This window comes from Parasteatoda tepidariorum, chromosome X2, assembly GCF_043381705.1.
Source record: "Parasteatoda tepidariorum isolate YZ-2023 chromosome X2, CAS_Ptep_4.0, whole genome shotgun sequence".
Classification (NCBI taxonomy): domain Eukaryota; kingdom Metazoa; phylum Arthropoda; class Arachnida; order Araneae; family Theridiidae; genus Parasteatoda; species Parasteatoda tepidariorum.
This window is the reverse complement of record NC_092215.1, coordinates 29,266,902-29,285,792: the sequence shown is the minus strand read 5'-3', so window position 1 is coordinate 29,285,792 and position 18,891 is coordinate 29,266,902. Positions and strand designations below refer to the sequence as shown.

General features: G+C 30.5%; 1 non-coding gene across 1 annotated transcript in view; it reads left to right on the top strand.

Moving 5' to 3' along the window:
* LOC107454187 (uncharacterized) overlaps positions 1–18,891 on the top strand; it is a 209,687-nt gene that overhangs the window by 22,624 nt on the left and 168,172 nt on the right. Inside the window, exon 2 of the transcript XR_006225013.2 lies at positions 10,243–10,314. This is a non-coding gene — a transcript (uncharacterized protein). The remainder of the gene's footprint in view (positions 1–10,242; positions 10,315–18,891) is intronic.

Genomic DNA, 18,891 nt, shown 5'->3' with positions numbered 1-18,891 from the left:
CCCCATAAAAAGTAATCGAGGCTCGATAAATCGGGAGATCGGGGTGGCCAAGGGATTGGTCCACCACGCCCAATCCATCGAGCACCAAACTGCACACTACTGCCCTCTACCGGCAATGATACCAACCGATCACTCCATTTCTCTTTCCTTTTATTTCCCCTGTTTACGCCTCACCGCGTCACTTGCGACTATACATTCCTATACAATAAATCATTGTTACAATGTCCTGTACCTACCATTAAAGTTTGTACCATGAATTCGGGACCACCCTGTATATATATATATATATATATATAATTTTTTAAAATTAAACTGCGCTGAATTAATTAGACCTTATGTTAATGTTGTCGTCGGTCATTAGGAGAGAGGGTGTGTAATTGTTCCTATTTTCCAGTGGCGCCATCTATGGTCAAGAATTCGACTTCTGCCACACAGATACGCCGCACCCGTTTATAGGGCGGACCCATTAATGCATCTCTTTATTCATCCACAGATCGTAATTTTGTCCTGAACCAGAGAACGATCAATCTCCAATTCAGTACCCCCAGAGGTATAATTTGTTATAGGAGCATGGAGGACTTTGTGACTTGACAGATTTAACGCGATCCAGCCACCATTTACTACACGGGGAGTCTTCGGCTGGCTGGATTCGAACTCCCGGTCTCACGATCGTGAGTCCAGCGTCCTGTCAACCAGGCTATCTCGGCAATTAGACTTCATTAAAATGTATTATAAATATATTTTTAATTTTATTGGAGAGATGGATTTTTCAGAATATTTTTGTTACGAAAGTGAGAACATGTTATTTCAAAACTTGCTTTCCATATGAATCCAACTTTTGGAAACATGAAAAAAAGTTTGTAGCTCTGTCATAAACAAGAAATCTCGCCCTTTTCTTAAAGTAGACTTCTTTATAATCGATATAAGATGATATAAGATATATTCCCTAGCAACAATTTAACCTGAAAATTGGCACAATATAGGTCCTATATGAACATGCACCTAAGGACCATCATTGGGATGTTTAGGTTTTATAATATTGGTCCTATATAGGACCAGTATCGGCCTGTATAGAGCCAATATAAGGCCTATATTGGCTGAATAATAAATATAAGATATCGGGTGAATCTCACAATTCTGTATAGGGCCGAGATTGGTTTTAACCCTTTGCTTACGGCTGGTACAACATATGGACCTAATGTGATAGTACAATATGGAACACCGTAAGCAAAGGGTTAAAATGGAAGTAAAATATCGGGTGAATCAGATGTTTTATATAGGGCCAATATCGGAGAAATAACTACCCTACGAACCCTTATTAAGCCAAGATTTGTGAATATAGGTCAAATAAGGGCCCAAGCTTTTCTCTGCTAGGGTTCTATTGATAGAGTACATCTGGAACAACCACTTATAGTGTTAACGATATGTGGGATGCTTCGTTATCACTGCCCTTACTTTATATTTTTGTAATATTTGTTAAAATGAAGTAAAAGGAAGCACATCTGGGGTATTATGTTAATATTTATAAGAGAGGCGAGTAAAACCGCAATCAAAATATCACGAAATATTATCGACTTCGATCAGAATAGAGAAGGGAATTTTTATTGACTTCATAAATTATTCAATTAAAAACCCAGTTACTTTTCGGCATGAAGTTCGGCATGAAGATCTAAACAAAAGTAGGATGCCTATTGTTTCCATATGCCAAGTAAACTTGTTAATGTCTTCCTTGTTGTTCTGATTGGTCCAGAAAATGGGTTGCCAGAAGCTACGTCGGCTCAGGGGATAGAGGGCTCGCCTTCCATTGAAGTGAACTGGGTCGATCCCGGTGATGGCTGGTCGATACGAATTCCGCACCCGGCTTGCACTGACCACAGTGCTGACGTGAAATTTCCTCAGTAATAGACGGATCATGGGTTAGAGTCCCCTTGCCGTCAGGCTAACCGTGGGATGTTCTCGTGGTCTTCCTCTTCATGTAACGCAAATGCGGGTAAACTCGATCAAAAAAGTCCTCCACGAAGGCAAATTTCTCCCAGTACTCAATCCATGAGTTCCTGTGTCTTCTGAATTGGGTTCAAAATTACAAGGCTACGAAGTTGAACATTAGTAGTCGCAAACCCATAAAATTGGGTTGCCTGTTCAACAATGGTTATATTATAAAATAAAAAAAGTTTTTGCTTCTTTAAAAATTTAAATGTGACTTTGCCTTTATCTGCTCTTACAAGATATTCTATAGTATAATTTAGTGGTTTAAAAAATGAAAAATGAAAAGTATCGAGTGCAAATTCTACATTAACNATAAAATTGGGTTGGCTGTTCAACGATGGTTATATTATAAAATAAAAAAAGTTTTTGCTTTTTTAAAAATTTAAATGTGACTTTGCTTTATCTGCTCTTACAAGATATTCTATAGTATAATTTAGTGGTTTAAAAAATGAAAAATGAAAAGTATCGAGTGCAAATTCTGCATTAACTGAGTATATTTCTTATTTTCAAATAGTCACTTATTGTTACTGAACTAATTATTGAAATAATAAACCAGTCACTTTTAGCCATAGATCTAAGTTAAAAAGAAGATGTGAATAAAAGTTGGAGGCTTTTTGCTTTCATCTGTCATATAAACTGACTTTGATTGAATGTAATTTCTTCCTTACTCCGATTGGTCTTGAAAATAAATCTCCAGATTTTGATAATGTTTTTGCTTCTTTTTTCTAATTTAATATCACTTTGCGATATCTGCTCCTTCTTATTCAACAGTAAAATTCTCAAAACATTCATTAAAATGAGGAATAGCAAGCGCAAATTCTGTTAGAACTAGGAATATTTCTAATTTTCAAATAGTCTCTAATTTTCTACCAGCTCTTTTATCTTCAATAGTGAAGCATAAATAGCAATTTAAACTAACTTTTAAACTAATAAATATGTAGCAGAATTTTGAAACTTTATATTTTGAAGCTAAGTTAGTTTCAAGGTTGCTTTAATGTAAAACGGGCTACTTATAGAGAAATGTTGAAATTCGACCCTAACTAGATAACGACGGTTCATACAATATTGAAATTTGACTCTCGCAGAAAGCATAATTGCATAAAAGGAAGCTTGAAAACGTTTAACTTCGCCATGTTTAATAAACATAAATTAAGCGTTATAGGAAAGCCTTGAAATGTATCTAAATAAAATGTATCTAAGTTAAATGTATGAAAACATGAAAATAATATTCTGAAGTATTTATTTAAACTTAGAAATGAAAGAAAATTTTCAGAGAAGAAAGTATTAAAAATAAGAAATAAGTAAATAAATTGACTATTTTAATTATAAAAATAATACGATTGTCTTTTTTAAATTATTATTTATAGTGGTATAGTAAGTTTTAAAGTCAACTAAAATTGTCCAAATAATTGTTAAAACTGTATATTTAACAACAAGAAAAATGAAAAGAAATTGTTTAATTAATATTTTGCTTAAATTTTAATTAAATAAATAGGATAAGAATAACAGATCATACGAATAATTTTACGTGCGACAAAAGAAGATGTTTTAATTTTGAAACAAATATATCTAATTTTAATCACCTAAAAATTAATTAATTACTGAGAAAAAAAAATTCTGTAATGTACTGTTTTGTATGGTAATGACATTTCTTAAAAAAACCCCCATAAATTTGGTAATAAAATCCAAAATATATGGCATTTAAAAAATTCGATTAGTAATATTTTCGTCATATGGTATTCTGGTAATGTATTGTTCTGTATGGTAATGACATTTCTTAAAAACTCCATAAATTTGGTAATAAAATTCAAAATATATGGTATTTAAACCATTCAATTAGTAATATTTCCGTCATATGGTAGCGATTTACTTGAAATTCTGGTTTTCAAAATTATAGTTCTTATTTTCACACATTTAGTAAAAGTAAATTTGAAAGTGAAAAGTAAATTTAACCGAATAAATGGTTTTATGCCTTTTTCTAAGGTATTGTAATAAAATTACCAAGCTTTACCACATTTGTCAAATTTTATCACATATTATAAAACTATATTTTATTGTTAATTTTGCTAAAATATTTACCAAAGGGCTTCGGTAAAAGTGTACAGAGCTTTTTGGTGTTCTCATATAGCCAAAAACACGGTAAAGTTTACCATAATCCGGTAGTTTTGACCATACTTTTTTCTGACTGTTGAAAATAACAATTATTTTACTTGACAAAAAAGTTATCAGTCAATTAATAAAAACTAACACTTATTTTTTGTGCCAGATAATTGATTAATAAATTGGCAATAAAAATTAACGAATGTTTTTGGGGGCACATAATTAATTTTGAATTATTAAAGCATACTATTTTGTGAAATTCATAACACACAAAAAATTTAATTGTCTTAAATCTTCAAGTGTAAAAGTTTAAAAAAATTTAGAGATGATAAAGTAAAAAAAAAAAAGGGAATAATCCCTAACATTTATACTAAATTCAATTTAAAGCATTTTATGACGAAGATTGAAATTGGATATAACGTCAGTATTTTAAAATAATATTCGTCAATTCATATAACACCTGTAGGTCTTATTTTATTCCAAATCTTTTCATCTGTTATTTTGTTCTGAGACTCTTTTGAAAAGATCTTTTTTTGAACTTTAGAATGTTTTTCTTTTCAACTACAATACTTGCGAGGGAATAAAAAAATTCGAACTTGAAATGAATTAAATCTTCAAAGCCAGCTGACTTTAGGGAAAGGAATATTATTTCTATAAATTTCTTTTGCGAGAGATGAAAGTTTGAGGAGCAAGTTAAACAAAATATAAAATGTTTTCATATGAGCCATTCTCAATTCTTCTAATAACCTTATTTTTCTTTCTTTTTCTTTTTTTGGTAAAAATGATTTAATATTTATTAAAATTCAGTAAAAAAAAGGGTACTTTTAATGGACTTTAATGCGTACATTTATGCTTACATAACATTAGTACACTGTTAGTACTTTAGCATTAGTACACTGTTAGAAATTTTGGAGTGTGATGAACTTGTTCAATTTCTAGCAACCTCAATATATTTCTGATATCAACTATGTTATCGTACTTTTTTAACTTGAAAACGCTTCACTAAGATTCAAGTTGAACGGAAACAGTGTTCAATTTAACAAATTAAGGTTAAGCGAAATTGCATCAGATTATGGTTCAATGTACCCATATTATCCTAAATGGAGCCGATTACCCTGTTGGAAAATAGGGGGTGTGCTGAGCCATAATATAGTTCATATTTCTTGTAACCTCAATATATTTTGGATGTGAACATTGTTTTTGTACTTTTTAACTCAATAACTCCAGACGATGGTTAAATAAGAACGAAAACATAGCTCAACTTAACACCTTATTAGGATTAAGCAAGTTTGCACCATATTCTGGGTAAAAGTACCGATATTATGATTCTCTTTTGAACTGATTTTACTGAGAGTGAATAAACCAATAAAATATTTGATCATGATGAGCTACTTTTTAAATTTCTTTCTAACAGAAATGTGGAGTTAATTCTAAGAATATGTTAAGTAATTTTCGAAAATACTCAATGTCATTAACATATTTCATAATGATTTTAAGTATAGAACATTGATTTAGAAAGCTAAGTTTTCCAAGTTTGAATACTTGTATAATAATACTTGTCCAATTTTAGCCGCCGGTCTAACCGGAGGAGTTTTTTATTATTTTCTTCTCTCTGTAACGCTCCATCAAAAAGTTCTTTTCGAAGGCGGGTTTCTTCCAGTGCTTGATTTCATTGTCCCCTTGCCTTATGGGTTGAGTTCAAAACTACAAGGTTATGAAATAGTTAATTGATAATCGATATCGACCGGCTGTTCAACCACGGTGATAAAATAAGATAAAAAGTACAAATATGATGAAGTAAGAAGAATATCAATATATAACATTGCTGTCAATTAGACTAATTACCCCGATAATTACAAAAATCGAAATGAAACTTTTTTGGTTTTTCTCTACATCTGAAAAAATGAACATGGTCCAAATTTAAAAATTCTTTCCTGTTAATAACGTGTTATATAACATTACTGCTAAATAGGCTAATTACCCCGGTGATTACAAAATATGGAAATGAAAGTTTTTAGATTTTCTATTTATCTCATAAAGAACACATGGTCTAAATTTGAGCTTTCTAACTTAACGGCCAATATTGGCGAGACATATATATCTATATCTATCTATCTAAATATCTATCTATCTATCTATCTATCTATCTATCTATCTATCTATCTATCTATCCATCCATCTATATATATTTGTAATTATCGGTGTAATTAGTCTGATTGACAGTAATGCAATATAACACATTTTTAACAACGACAAAATTTCAAATTTGGACCTATCAGATTTAGAGAAAAACTAAAAACTTTCATTTCGATATTTTGTAATTACCGGGATAATTATCCGATTTAGCAGTAATGTTACATAGCACGTTATTACCAAGATAGAATTTTTAAATTTGGACCATGTGCTTTTTTCAGATGTAGAGGAAAACTAAGAAAGTTTCATTTCGATATTTGTAATTATCAGGGTAATTAGTCTAATTAACAGTAAAGTTATATAACACATTTTTACAAGAACTCAGATGTAGAGGAAAACTAAAAAAGTTTCATTTCGATATTTGTAATTATCGGGGTAATTAGCCTAATTAGCAGTAATGTTATATAACACACTTTTAATAAGAACTAAGCTTCAAATTTGGACCATGCGTTTCTTATCAGATGTAGCGAAAAACTGAAAAAGTTTTAGTTGGATATTTTGCAATTATCTGGTTAATTAACACAATTGACAGTAATGTTATATAACATGTTTTTGCCAAGATGGAATTTCCAAATTTGGGCCATGTTGAGATGTAAAAATAACTGCATAAGCTTCATTTGGATATTTTGTAACTATCGGAGTAATTAGCCTAATTGACCGCCATGTTATATACTGTACTATATGTTATATATTACTATATATGTTGACAGGAATGTTATATGTCTCAGAAAAATTTATTCAACGTATACCTACAATATAGGTACTTTGAACCCGTATACCCCACAAATGTGCTGCATCTTTAATAAGGTGATAAATTTAACCATGATTCCGTATAACTTGGACCTTATTATCGCGTAATTAAGTTCAAGATTGTTTAATTTTTAAGATGGTTCAACTTGCTATCATGATAAAAATGCTGCAAAATGTCTGGATATTATGGTTCATATTGATTAATTTGCGAGGAAATATATGGTTTAACTTGTTCCTAAGTTAAAGTTGCAGCAAGTCCACACACTTAAGTGAGTCATTGTGATTTGAAACTTCTAACAGTGAATGTAATATCGTTCAAAATTTATTAAGCAAATAAAAAAGAAGAAGAAAACTAAAAAAGAAGCAAAATAAGAAAAAATAAAGAAACGAGATAATAAGAAAGAAACGAGACGATAAACCTACACGCGACTAATTGTGCTAAAATGGAACATTTGTTTACATCTTTACTTTTAGTCTCTATTAGAAACAATGGATTTACGGAATAGCAAATTATTTTGTCACATCTTAACATCTGTTGCAGCGAAGGATTTCGTGATTAAATGCCTTTTATGGAAAGCTAAAAGCTACTTTTAAAGGTGAAGTCATGTTTTGACAGATTGCCAAAAATTATCAACCATTTCCATGTAATTACCATTGTCAGAGACGAACTTGGTGGATGAAAAAAGAGTTCTAATGTTTTGACAGTTTTTCGTCCACCACTCAGAAATCGACTTTTTTTTCTCGACTTTTTTTGATATTTGCATTTATTAAAAACCCCTGAAACTACACGAATTTTCGAGATTATTGTTTTGTTTCAGTGAGAGAAAGATTTCATTTCAATAATAACAAACTCTTAATAAAATCAGTTAAATGTTGAACCATAACGACGTGTAAATTTGCTACAACCTTAAAAAAATATTAAGCTGAGCAATGTTTCCATTCAACTTGTACCATAGTATCGTGTTATCACTATTATATGGTTCAATTTAGCTCTTGTTTTAAGTTGAAGCAATTTTGAAACATTTATGTTTTAATACACTACAAAATTTAGACTATTTTACGCTACAAACAAGTATGATATTTGTAAATCATATTGTTGTTAGAATCATACAAAAGTAAGCACAGTGTATTTCCTTTCATATAGTTCTAATTAAAATTGGAAATTGGAATTGGAATTGGAAATTGGAATTGGAAATTGGAATTGGAAATTAGAATTGGAAATTGGAATTGGAAATTGGAATTGGAAATTGGAATTGGAAATTGGAATTGGAAATTAAAATTGGAATTTAAATTGAAATTTTTAAAAACCCACTTACAGTAAAATAACTTTAAATGTTAACTAAAGTTGAAGTAAATTAAGTTGTCGATATTTTCAATTAGCCGGCCAGACGGTCGAGCGGTTAGCGTGTCTGACTGCGAAGCCAATGACTGGGGGTTCAGGTACCGCTCAGGGCATGGATGCTTCTCTCTGTGTGTTGCTCTCTATCGTGTGATGTGTGAATATGGCCCACACTATAAACGGGTATCTGTGGCTGTGTGACGTGGGAAATGTTGCTCGCCTCCGTGACTTATTTTCACAGGTGCCCACTGCGTAACGTGTTAAATGAGTAATACTTCCGGCATCTTCCTAGGCAAAGGACGTAAAAGTTCAGTGCCTGCCATTCGAAAAAAAAAATATTTTTAATTATGCTTTGTTTTAATCTCTAATCTCTAATTTCCCGTATCAGCGCTGTTAGAATTTCCGTTCTTAAATTACGGTAAAATAACCGTCAGCAGTCTATCCATCCGATTAACCGCAAAGTTTACGGTAAAGAATATTTTTTACCGTAATGGCTTTGAAACCGTTTACAACTAGTATGGTTAAAAAATCATGAATACAGAAGTAGTATACGGACTTTAACAATTTACAATTATCATGATTTCAAAATCGTAGAACGGAAATTTAACTGGGCATTGGAGCTAGGCTTATTGCTAGGTAATGGGCATCGGAGATAGCTTGTGGTTTATCAAATAAACGTTGGAATGTAGCTTAATTAATTTATCTGGTTGTTTCACCTATCGTGAGAGATAGGAAATACTAGAATTTTTGGGTTAATCAGCTTTCTGGTGTTGCCATCTATGCGTGAACGAGAGTATCGTATTCGAATATCCCAGGGTCACAAATTAGGAAGTGCAGGCCACTGGAAACTTTTCATGTGTCGAAAGGAATGGAGAAAATTATGTTGTGTCAACGCTGGGACTCGAACCCCCGTCCTGTCGGTCATGAGATAGACAGACTAGTCCTCTCTGCTATAATATGTACTTAGCTGCAAGGAACTAAGTGGCTTCATCATGTGGGCCTAGTTGGTACGATAGAACTCTGGTTTCTTAACCGTATTAGTTGAAAGCAGATAATAAGCGGTTTTCTCACAGTTAACAGTTTGAATACCATCTTATTTATGGTTATTGGATTGTTTTGTTTGAATATGGTAAAATAACAATTAAATAAATTGTTATTCAACCATTTTTTACAAGCCAACCATTTTGAGCCGCGTTGGCTCAGGGGATAGAGCGTTCGCCTTCCAATGTGGCGAACCGGGTTCAAATCCCAGTCGATACGAATTCCGCATCCGGTTTGTACCGACCACAGTGCTGACGTGAAATATCTTCAGTGGTATACGGATCACGGGTTAGAGTCCCCTTGCCGTCAGGCTAACCGTGGGAGGTTCTCGTGGTCTTCCTCTCCATGTAACGCAAATGCGTGTTTGCTCCATCAAAAAGAAAATTTCTCCCAATGCTAGATCTAGGAGTTCCCTTGTCTTCTGGATTGAGTTCAAAATTACAAGGCTACGGTGTTGAACATTAGTAGTCGCAAACCTATAAAATGGGGTCGGCTGTTCAACGACGGTTATATATATATTTCTAGCAGCCAAGTGTGTACAGGTNTAAGTTGCTTCATTAGGTGGGCTCAGTTGATGAGATAAAATTCTAGCTATTTAACCGTTTTAGGTAAAAAAATAGTTGAAAAACGATTTTTCTCACTGTTAATAGCTTCATTACTATCTTATTTACGGTTATTTGACTGTTTTGTTTGAATATGGTAAAATAACAAAGAAATAAATTGTCATTTAATCATTTCCAACGGTTTAATTCCTAGACTCTAATTCCGTTTTTTTTTCGAAGTTTAGATTTTGCTTCCCTTTTTATGTTTATATTTACTTATGCATTTTCCAGAGGTCTGAAAATATACGTTTGCAGTAAGCTGGAATGGGATGTGGTGGAACAAAAGCAGCACCTTTGCATCAGGTATGAGACATTTTTTTTAAATAAATTAAAAATAATTTTTTTCATGATTCATTGATCACATGTTTTTTGATGCCTTGAACCGCATGTCTAAGTTAAATAACAGTTTTATTTAGTCCCATCCAGATCTTATATTACTCTATTATAATTTAGTATTTTACCTGGACTAAGAAAGTTAATAGAGAACAATTTAGGTATTTGAAATACAGCACTTTCCCTTGTAAGGGTCACCTCTAAATATGAAATAGCCTATATTTAAGGGACTCTTCTGTTGGCAGCGGTTCCTTATAATGGGAGTTTTCATACGCTTACCTCTTTTAAAGGGACACTCTATTTGAGGAACACAGAAAAAATCTGAATAGAGGTAGAAATATACAAAATAAAAATATAAATATTGCTTGTTAGAGTGCTTATTTCCCTTTTTTGGCGATGATGAAGAAAAATCAGTAGAAGTGCAACATGTTGCAGATGCTATAAACTGAATAAAGAAATTAATAAATTATTGAATCTAGACTTCTAATTAAATTATATTTTTCAGCTTTTTATATAGTGTGCAAAAAAAATGGGCCAACTTGACTAGTGTTTGATCTAATGATCGGATCTTCACGTTCTAGGACTCAATCTGAATGAATTGATGGATAACTTCAAATAGTTCAGATGCTATTTTAAGTTAAGAAATCAGGCACAAAAACTTACTTTCTCTGAATAAACATATCTATTTTTCGACGGACAAACTTTAGATCGTAGCTGCAAGTTGGTTAATATGGTCCGAATAGTTAGGTAGGAGTGCGGTCTAAAGTTTGAACCCTTTAATGTTAATTCAAATTTTAAAAGTATGACTTTTTTAAAAATTTTATTTCTCAGGACTCATTCGACCGATTTTGCAAAACTTTTGCACGCAATAAATAAAATTAAAATTAAGGTATCCAAAATTTTAATCGCTCTTCTGACTAAACTATTGCCACCATATTTTCCAAATTGCAACTACTCCTATATATTTCGGGCAGAAATCCGAATCCGTTGTAAAACATATATGCTTATTCAGAAAGAATGCATTTTTGCGTCAGATTTCGCAGCTTAAAATGTCGTCTGCGTTAAATAATTAGCAGAATTGAGAACACCCCCTCGAACCATTCAGATTGAGTCCTAGAACGTGAAGAACCAATCATTAGATCAAAAGTTATCCAGGATGGTCCGTTTATTTTTGTACCTGTCTCATATGAATAAGAGATACCTTTATATAAAAGACAAGTGCACTGACAATGCTTTAAATATAATTCGCTCTCCAAATTTCCCTATTTATAACATTTTAGAACTATTGCACTTATAGGATTTAAAATTATGCATACAATAATTAGATAAATATAAAACAAATATACAATTTGTTATATCTAACAATCCAAATTCATCGTCATCAGAGCTATAGCTACTGTTAAATCAATAGTTCTAAGAAATTGAAGCGAAAATATATACTTGATGGAAAACAAAGACTCCATTCCCTTCAAAAAAAAAAAAACCTTTTTTTTCTTCAGGCGTCCAAAGTAGGCGCCCATTTTCAAGACTTGCCAGACGTGAATAAGAAAAAAACAAAAGTGATTTGAAACATAAACCGTAAAGTTGCCTAGAAAAAATGAAAAATAAAAAGCCAGAAAAACAGTGGTAACCAAGATTGAAACAAAAAATTTGTACCATCACCTAATTTTTTCAAAGCCAAAATAGTCTTTAGTCAAGTATATAGTTACTCGTACTTTTTGTAGTAGAATGAAATATACTCTTAAAAAACGGTCGAATATATATTAGAGCCTCAAAACAATTTTCAACCTTAATCAACCGACATAAAATAATGTATTGTGCTAAATCATTCAGAGTAGTTATAAAATAAATTTTTGCAGACAAAAAGCTTTTTAATTATGCTACTTGGTCAAAATTTATTTTGTCAGCGGGTAGAGATTAAAATAAAAAATAACACTTAACATAAGCTTTTAACCTCTAGAAATTTTTTTAAATAAGATAAATAAAGTTTTTATAACCGATATTATAACAGCCTATGCGCTTTAAATCCCGAGAAGCAATAAAAATCCTGATACTTAAAGGATTTTCTTTTCAAGTTTTATGATGTTTTTTAAGGAAGTTATAGAGTACTTATTTCACTTTTTTTTCAACACATGCTTTGGATTAATAAACTCGCTATTATTTTTTTACACTTAACATTTAAAAAGTAACGAGACGTTATTTTAGAAGTGAAATTTATTTTTAAGTGAGAATTTAATCTATCGATTGAAAACGTATTATTTTTATGGAAACAATTTTACATTTAAGAATTTTTCTTCATGTTATTATGTTTCATGCTTTACTAAATTTATATTAAGCAAAGTATTGATAATAAACGTTTTTTCCTTATAACTAATTCTAAATCTTCAATATAACATTATGCATTTGTTTGAAATAAATTATAAATTGTTCGTAAAAATAGACATTTTCGGTCGCTGAAAGCTAAATCTGCTGTAATGAGGTGTCTAGGTCAGTTTTGAAATCTGCAAAATAAGAAAAAAAGATAAATTAATCAATATTTAAAGTAATAAATTCATAACTGAATGAAATGACCAAATAAGTATAATATATATTGTATTCTTAAATTCGGCTCTTAATACAATAATATAAATCATTCTCAAATTAATTAATTAATTCTTAAAACTTTCTCTGTCTTTATGAAATAGCAAATAACATGAATTGTTCTCAAAGTAATAATTAAGTTCTTAAAATTTGAAAAAGGCAAAAATAAATAAAAGGAAAAACATAAATTAAGTACAAATAAAGGAACAGAAATAAACATACTATACGTTCACCAATTAAGAACCTTCCTCAATATCTTAACACAAAATGGTAGTAGAAAATTAACGAGACAAACACGTTGCAATAAGAAAAAAAATGGTTTAACCAGTAGGGTAAGTTGAACAAGCTTGAACAGGAAAAGAACAGCTTACCAAAATATTTGTTCATGTAAAATCTCAAATATAATTAAAAAAAAACATCGCTTTCGAATTATTTTACCCTAATCTTCCCTACTGTTATAAATCAATGGAATTATTTTACACAAATAAGCATATTAATATTTATGAACCAATTAATATAAGAATAGTTATGAAAGATAGTCTTGCCAACTTCCAATATGGTTGCCCCTATTGTAGGGTAAATTGATAATATACTTACAAAAAATAATTCCTTAAATATTAGTTATTGGATAAAATTATAAAAAAATGCCATCAACTTAACATCGCGAAAATATCCGTAATGTAATAATGTATAATGTATAAAATGTGCAAAAAACAGCATACTAAAATATATGTTAACATAAAATTTTAAACATAACTAACAATATCGTTTTCTGCTTATTTTATCCTAATCTACCTTACTGCTATAAATCAATAAAATCATTTTACATTAATAAGCATATCAATATATATGAACCAATTAATATACCAAAATATATGTTCATGTAAAAATTCAAATATAATTAAAAAAACATCGTTTTCTGCTTATTTTACTCTAATCTACCCAACTGCTAAAAATCAATGGAATTATTTTACGTAAATAAGTATATCAGTATTTATGAATCAATTTAAAATTTCATTTTTTGTTTTTATTTATGATGAAAGTTTTCTAAGAGACACACATCGACATAAAATTATGATTTATATTACACGAGCGTAAAAAGAAAGTAAAAGTAAATGTAGCATTTACTTTAACAAATCTACTGTCAGCATTTATTTTGCGAAAGTTAACAGACCATAAGAAATACCTGACAGGTTTAGGAAAAGGAAAGATTTTCTTGAGAATGAAAGAAAAAAAAAAGAAAAAAAAATCTCAAGGAGCAAAAGAAAAGTAACAGACAGCATTTTTTTCTCCTTTTCTATTTGTAAGGTAGGAGATTTCATCCGAATTTTACCTCCAAATCTAATTTCTGAACCGAATTCTCGATATGTCGTCATTGGATAGAAAGACAAGCATATTTCTCACTCTATTTTTGTATTTGCAATACGCAATTTGTACAGAAAAAATAGGTCCGGAAATGTAATTTGAAATGTTTCTATGACCAGGAACAGATAATGCAAACATTAAATTTAATATTCCAACTTTATTTCTGTATTTTCAGTTCGGAATTTTATGTACAACAAATATGTCTAGAAATGTTCTTATAACCAAGAACGGATAACGCAAATATTAATTTTATTATCCTCAGTGCATTTTTTGATATGCAAAATTCAACTTGTATACAATAAAATGTGTCTGGAAATGTGATTTGAAATGTTTTTAGAAACCAGGAACAGATAATACAAACATTAATTTCACTGTATTTTTTGCATTTGCTATACTTAATTTTGAACTGCTCGGCTGAGAACAAACATATATAAATGTGTTAAATTTCTCCAATAGAATAGAGTTTTTATGAAAATGAAAGACGATTTTCTTATAGTGAATAAATATTTTATTGAATTATATAGTGTCTATTATGTTCATTTTTTGTCATCTTCCTGGCAGTAGAATAATTACACTCTCATAAATATTTTTTCTTTACAAAAAACACTGATCCAACTGATTTTTTTTATCTCCTCATTTGAAGCAAAGTTTTTGCCATCTAAAAATTGCAGAGACCGTTACATCGTTGTAGACAACAATCCATTTCTCTTTCCAAGAGATGATGCGAATCAACAATGGATATTTTTTTGACATTTGAGAAACTAATCACAGACGTCAACACGACGGTGAAATTTTCCATTTGTTCATTCTGTTCTAACACCTTTTGCCATCTTTCTGGCAGCAGCATGATTGCACGCTCAAAGATATTTTTTCTTTACGAAAAACACTGATCCAACTGATTTTTTCTCTCTCCTCATTTGAAGTAAAGTTTTTAATATCTAAAAATTGTAGAGACCGTTACATCGTTGTAACAACAATCCATTTCTCTTTCCAAGAGATGATGCGTATCAAGAATGGATATATTTTTGACATTTGAGAAACTAATCACAGACGCCTACACGACGGTAAAAATTTCCATTTGTTCATTCTGTTTCAATATCTTTTGCCATCTTTCTGGCAGTAGCATGATTGCACGCTCACAAAATATTTTTTCTTTACAAAAAACACTGATCCAACTGATTTTTTTTATCTCCTCATTTGAAGCAAAGTTTTTACCATCTAAAAATTGTAGAGACAGTTACATCGTTGTAGACAACAATCCATTTCTCTTTCCAAGAGATGATGCGTATCAACAATGGATATTTTTTGACATTTGAGAAACTAATCACAGACGTCAACACGACGGTGAAAATTTTCATTTGTTCATTCTGTTCTAACATCTTTTGCCATCTTTCTGGCAGTAGCATGATTGCACACTCACAAAATATTTTTTCTTTGCCAGCAAAAAAAAAAAAAAAAAAAAAAAAAAAAAAAAAAAAAAAAAAAAAAAAAAAAAAAAAAAANAAAAAAAAAAAAAAAACTGATCCAGTTGATTTTTGACCTCCTCATTTGAAGTAAAGGTTTTATCATCTAATAAAGATTGTAGACATTGTTGTAGACAGCCCATTTCTTTTTACGAGAGATGATGTGTTTCAAAAATGGATATTTTTTGACTTCTGAGAAGCTGGTCACAAGACGTTAAAAGTTTCCATTTGTCCTTTCTGTTCCAACTTTTTTTTACCATCTTTCTGGCAGTAGCATGATTGCGCGATCATAAAATATTTTTTTTTCGCTGGGCAAAGAAAAAAAATGATCCAATTGATTTTTGACCTCCTCATTTGAAGTAAAGGCTTTACCATCTAAAAAAAATGTAGACATTGTTGTAGACAGCCCATTTCTTTTTACGAAAGATAATGTGTTTCAAAAATTGATATTTTTTTGACATTTGAGAAGCTAGTCACAGACGTCAACAAAAAGACAAAAATTTCCACTCTGTCCCAACATATTTTGCCATCTTTTTGGCATTAGCATAATTCCATGTTCATAAAATCTTTTTTCTTTGTTGGCAAAAAAATATTTATCCATTTGGTTTTTGACCTCCTCATTTAAAGTAAAGGTTTCACAATATAAATTTTTTTAGAGGCCTTAGCATTGCTGTGAATTAACAATTTCTCTTTCTGAAAGATGATGCATTTCAAAAATGGATAATTTTTTAATTTTTGAGAAGCTAATTACAGACATCAATCAACACGACGGCAAAAATTTCGTTCCACCAGGACATGAGGAATTCATATATCAAACTTTGAGATTATACCTGGGCGATTCTAATGATCGTGAACCGACGAATTCGATAAACTTAATCTCTCAGCGATCTCATGAGTTGCTATTCACCGATTTGCATCTATTAATGGTTCTATTGCGTCTTACTCAAATCCAACTGTCTTTGCAAAATGCGGTTCATCTTCAACATTAAAATTGCTGAATATCAATTTTTGAAACCAGTTTGGGCACTGGCATACTTTCAATACACATTTCTCATATACATCGGATATTTTTCTCTTGTTTGAACATCATTTTTCCTTTTGCATTGTAAAAAAGTGAAATGTGCCGAAAATGCTGTTTCACGCATTCCACATTTGAAAAGGCGCCAACTATTAGAATCAGTCGAATGTTTTCACAAGCAAGCCTTACTGTGTCAGCTATTAAAATATATAATAATTTTGAATCTTAAGCTGGAAGTTGGCAATGAAGAAATCCAATTAAGTCCTCTGTTTAGAAAAAAAAGGAAAATAATTTCCGAACGACCCAATACAAGGATTTCGCACTTAAAAGTAGCGTCTCATGCGTTAAAGTATGTAAATTCTACGCACGCTCAGCAAAACAGCTTATACATAACTCTTCAAACAGCCTGATCTATACTTAAATTGCGGCTATCAATATTCAACTTTATAATCTTACAGTTTTGAATCCAACAGAATTTTTTGTATCAAGTCTAGAGACACATTTGTCTTCTTGGAGAATTTTTGAATGAGCCTAACCCCATTTTCGTTGTATGAAGAGAAAAACCACGAAAACTTAACGCGGTTAGCCCGATTGCAAGAAGATTTAAATTCAGCAAGAAGATTCACGATCAGTTTATCATCGACAATATTTTGCGTCTTCTGTTTGTTTTATGAGAATCGGTTCTGCTGTCTGTTTATTCTTAATACCGTGATGAAAGCTCAATAAAAAAAACCTAAAATGGCTGCATAAATAGTGCTAAATCTTCTCGAATAATTTTTATGTGATGTAAAAATAAAACTTTTTTTATTAACTCCTAAACAAATGTTCAAAATTTTATTTTCTAGAATTTTTACTAAACATGAATAGGTTTCTTTATGCACTCTTAAAAAGTAAGTTTCTGAAGTTTCGAATTTACCGGGAAAGCTTCACATTTCAATTTTTTTTATAGTTGCTTCGAAAAATAAATTTACTGGATACAGACTTAGTTTTTGAAAAAAGAGTATTGACGTTTTCGGGCTTTAAAAATAAAGCGAAAACATAAAATGTAGCCATTTTATGACAATTTTTCTCGGAGCATAAAAGCTCTATTTGTAATATTTGTAAGAAGAGACTGAAGTCTGACAAAATGGAGAAAAAAGTTGCTTTTGCTTTAGAAATGCTCTCAGATTTCTTTAAATCTTATAAAAAGTTACTTCTATATTGATCAGTATGTTTTGAAGTATATGTTTAGTATGTTAAAATAAATGCTATGCATAACACAAATTTAAAAGGATATATATTGTAGGTTTATAGTTCTAAAAAATTAAGATAAGAAATATTGAAACGAGTCTAAAGCTTAATTTTTTTAAAAATAGAATTGTTAATAGGTAAAAGCCTTGCAAAAGTCTAAAAAAGTCAAAAAATTCCTTGTTTATGGATCAATAGGTTTTGAAATATATGTATTAAATAAAGTCTATACATAATAAAATAAAATCTGCGCATAAAGCAAATTTTAAAGCTATTATATTGTAGGTATATAGTTCTAAAAAATGAGATAAGAAATATTTAACGTGTCTGAAACTTAAAATTAAAATGTTTTTGATAATTTAGAATTTTCATTCTAAATATAAGTTCATGTTAAATTTGGATTAAGAATATTTTAAAATAACGATTATTAATTGCTTAATTCTCAATCTTAATTCATCATTCCTTTTAAAGTTGATAATTTTTATGGGAGTCAAGTTATAAGTAAATGAGAAAATCTACAAGAAATTTTAAAACTGCTTGTTTATTAAAAATTATTAAATAGAGCAAAGCTAATTTGAAAACATTTCTTTTTCAAATTGCAGTTTTCATTATTTTTATATGATATCTAAAATGCTGTCACTAATTTAATCTTCCCCCTCTTACCGGAATTTTTTTAGTAACAAAATATAGGTCAACAAATGATTTGCTATAATTTTGCTCCTCTTTTTCTATTCAGAATATTCCAAAATATATTTTTAGAATTCTTGACAAAAACGTGTTAAAAACGCGAGCATCGTTGGAGAAGGCACATTAAATTTCCTCACATAATGTTTAGGGGAACCAAGTACTACTACACATTATTATGCGACACGCAATTTATATAGTATTATATAT